At 38.3% G+C, this 4089-nt stretch overlaps 2 long non-coding RNA genes across 2 annotated transcripts; one reads left to right on the top strand and one right to left on the bottom strand.

Moving 5' to 3' along the window:
* Positions 1-1128: 1128 nt before the first annotated feature.
* On the top strand, positions 1129-1709 carry LOC119656239. Its single transcript, XR_005250021.1, has 2 exons — positions 1129-1414; positions 1508-1709. It is a non-coding gene; the product is annotated as an uncharacterized LOC119656239 (long non-coding RNA).
* On the bottom strand, positions 1464-3650 carry LOC119656240. Its single transcript, XR_005250022.1, has 2 exons — positions 1806-3650; positions 1464-1741 (listed from the first exon to the last, which is right to left on the bottom strand). It is a non-coding gene; the product is annotated as an uncharacterized LOC119656240 (long non-coding RNA).
* Between the last annotated feature and the right edge of the window lie 439 nt (positions 3651-4089).

Genomic DNA, 4089 nt, shown 5'->3' with positions numbered 1-4089 from the left:
TTATTTGGCCTAAAATTTGATAAAAAATTGGACGAAGTTCCTTAAAAATCGCAATGAATTTCCTCTGCACTAGGCTTTTCGGCGTCTACGATATGTGAAGTTGCCAATGGACCCTATAAGCAATACAACGGTGCCTGGACCAGATGGGCTATGTAGAAGACTTCAGACTTCATTTAGTTTTCCTAACTGAAAACGTGACTTAATTCAGTTTTGCTAACTGAAAACGTGATTGAAGGAGCTTTGTTGCAGATATGGCTGGAAAAACCTCAGCTAGTGATTAGCAGTCACCTTTAAATCTTCACTAGGCACCAGCTTTATATATTGACTTAGATTTGTCTGAAAAAAAGTATAAATTTTGCATAAAGACTGCTATCGTAGACTATACTGATTAAATTTGAAGAAAAATGCTTTGTTACCACAACAAAATGTTGCATATGAAATTTCCGCTTGCACAGATTCTTTTGCAACTTTTTCAATTGAAAGCGCTGAGAGTAGAATCCCGATAATTACGAAATAAACTTGCAATTCCCAATACAGTGGAATCACGATAATAAGTTCATTGATCACTCTTATTTGCGTACCAACCATAGCCAGTATGTGGTCACCAATGATGCATCAAGCACCGATGAATGTTCGTTTCTAATAGCTATAGTGCCACTGAAATTGGTGGATAAGAGAACACCAAAACATGTGGGTCAATCTACATCCATCGTCTAGTAATTACTGTCAGCTAATAAAATTTGTCTTCCAAAAAGAAAATGCAAACCTGATGAGAGTTCTGTGGTGTTGGTAATGTTTTGTCTGCCAGAAATCCCATTAGATGTAGATGAGAAGCAATCTTGTTTCGTGCACGGTTTGGAATAGGTTTTTTGAATGTACTCTACACATGAGCTACCAACTGCCTACAAAAAAGTAGCAAGTTCAAAGGAGGAAGGAACAAGATAGATAATTGTGTAGGCAAACATGAATTTTGATAAAAACACCTAGTGTGTACATTTTTTATATTTTCTGTTAAATTTTGAATCTGAAATTTCAAAACATTGATCCTTAAAATTAACTCCATATGGCAAAACCAATGCAAATAGACCACAACCTCGGTCGTTTAAATTTTTGCCCACATTCCCTGCGTCGCGTATGGCGCTCGCGAGCTTCGTCAAGAACCGCGAAGTTCAGGGCAGCGAGCGCGGTGATTGTCATTCGGGAATGTAATTACTTAGGAAATACTTTATATAATACTGTGCAATGTGATTTAATGGAGTATTCTCTTTGTTTCTCACAATCCTCCTACGCCTGTGTGGTTGGGCGAATGCAAATCGCAATGGCCATACCATTGAACATGAATTTTTGATAACGAATATTGTTTTCTATGGCTGCGCAGAATTGGAGTCAAGACAAAAAGGGGAATAATAAGAAGGTTTCATAAGATTTATAAGTTTGAAATGAAAATCGTTTAACAAACGTAATATTTTTCTGTTGGTTCAATATATTTTTCTTATTTTCTTTTCAGCAACATTTATCATTTTGATTAGCATTTATGTTTTAAGACATTTAGGTTGGATTAATAATTACTTATTTGAAGTGAGAAACAAGCCTGAAAATATTGCAAACTGAGTGTAATAGAAAAATCATCAAAATTAACAAGTGGTGACCTTAACGAAGAAATCGCCGCCGTCCAAAATAAATAAAGGTGACTACTAATGTCGTGCTTAGTCGATTATGTTAATGAATAGAACAGTGAGACCTTATTTTTAAGAAGCCGGTAAGTATTGAAAGAAGGTTGCTTCATTGTTTATGGTAATCCATACGGCCGGGCACATCTTCGCCATTGTGTAAGTCAGTTGGAACAAACTACATTCGAAGTATTTGTGGCTTTCAGTTAGTAGAAACGAAGAAGTCGCCGAGCTTTTGCGTCGCTTTCAACTTTTGAAATTGAATCGTTGCCGTTCAAATACACATTAGAGATACAAGAGTGAAAGTTTGTAAGGTTTTCTAATAAGAATCGATTTGATGTCTGTCTCTCTGTCTGCCACACCCAATTTATTCGAAAACGACTTGATCTATTATCATGAGATTTGCGAGAATCGGTGGTTTGTCAATCCATTTACATATAGCAGGTGGTCCCCGGTCTAGCCGTTGCCGAAAATCGAGTGTGGTAGACAGACAGATATTGATTCCATTTTGTCACTACTTGATCTCTTGTCGGTTGTTCGCTTCCGCTCTCGATGTCCAGCAGAATAGAGGCGGGTCCCTCGGTAACTGACATGGCCATACAGCAGCGGGCCAATTCGTTTTGGCCTGCGTCACAACGGACGCCTGCGCTTCACACACGTGCTGGTCGGCTAGATGAGGAGACAATGGAGCTTGACTAAGACGTTCTGGTGGACTGCTCTTACAAAAGACTAAAAGAGTAGCGCCTGCCAGTGAGTGAGACGGTTAAACTTAACCACTTGCTGACGGAGCTAACGCTAGGTGATCGTGCACTAAGTCAATTGCTGTGCGAGATGAAGTCAGCATTAAGTTGCTACAGCTTTTGGGGCTGTGCTCCCCGAGAGCACACAGGCTATTTTGACATGTTCCGGTTCGGGGTCATTAGTCAAAAGAAGAATTGCAAAGGAAAATCAGTAATATAAGTAGGTTATTTGATAAAAAATTGGACGAAGTTCGTAAAAATCGCAGTGAATTTTTCCGGGGCTAGGCTTTTTGGCTTCTACGATATGTGAAGTTGCCAATGCACCCTATAAGTAATACAACGTTGCCTGCGCCAGATGGACTTTGTAGAAGACTTCAGACTTCATTCAATTTTGCTAACTGAAAACGTGACTGAAGGAGCTTTCTGCCAGATATGCCTACAAAAACTTCAGCTAGTGATTAGCAGTCACCTTTAAATCATCACTAGGCACCAGCTTTATACATTGACTTAGATTTGTCTGAAAAAAAGTATAAATTTTGCATAAAGACTGCTTTCGCGAACTATACTGATTAAATTTGAAGAAAAATGCTTTGTTACCACTTCAAAATGTTGCATAGCTGAGCAAGCTGAGAGTAGAATCCCGATAATTACGAACTAAGCTTGCAATTCCCAATACAGTGGAATCACGATAATAAGTTCATTGATCACTCTTATTTGCGTACCAACCATAGCCAGTCTGTGGTCACCAATGACGCATCAAGCACCGATGAATATTCGTTTCTTATAGCTATAGTGCTATTGAAATTGGTGGATAGGAGAACACCAAAACATGTAGGTCAATCTGCATCCATCGTCTAGTAATTACTGTCAGCTAATAAAATTCGTCTTTCAAAAAGAAAATGCAAACCTGATGAGAGTTCTGTAGTGTTGTTAATGTTTTGTCTGCCATAAACCCCATTATATGTAGATGAGAAGCAATCTTGTTTCGTGCACGGTTTGGAATAGGTTTTCTGAATGTATTCTACACATGCTGAACTGCCTACAAAAAAGTAGCGAGTTCAAAGGAGGAAGGAACAAGATAGATGATTCTGTAGGCAAACATGAATTTTGATAAAAACACCTAGTGTGTACATTATTTATATTTTCCGCTAAATTTTGAATCTGAAATGTGAAACATTGATCCTTAAAATTAACTCCATATGGCAAAACCAATACAAATAGACGACAAGCTCGATCGTTTAAATTTTTGACGACATTGGCTGCGTCGCGTATGGCGCTTGCGAGCTTCGTGAAACTCACGACACAACCGCGGTGAATGTCGGGAAAATCACCACAACGAGCGCTGGGAACGTCATTCATCCAGCTTCTAGCGTTTAACTGTTAAAACGAATTTTGAGAATGTAATTATTTAGGAAATACTTTATGCAATACTATGTAATGTGATTTAATGGAGCATTCTCTTTGTTTCTCACAATCCTCCTATGCCTGTGTGGTTGGGCGAATGCGAATCGCAATGGCCATACCATTGAACAACAATTTTTGATAACGAAAATTGTTTTCTACGGCTGCGCAGAATTGGAGTGAAGACAAAAAGGGGAATAATAAAAAGTTTTGATAAAATTTATAATATAATAGGACGATTATGTTAATGAATAGAACAGTGAGACCTAGTTTTTAGG

This window comes from Hermetia illucens, chromosome 4 (assembly GCF_905115235.1).
Source record: "Hermetia illucens chromosome 4, iHerIll2.2.curated.20191125, whole genome shotgun sequence".
NCBI lineage: Eukaryota > Metazoa > Arthropoda > Insecta > Diptera > Stratiomyidae > Hermetia > Hermetia illucens.
Note: the sequence above shows the minus strand (reverse complement) of the source record. Positions and strands in the feature narration are given on the sequence as shown.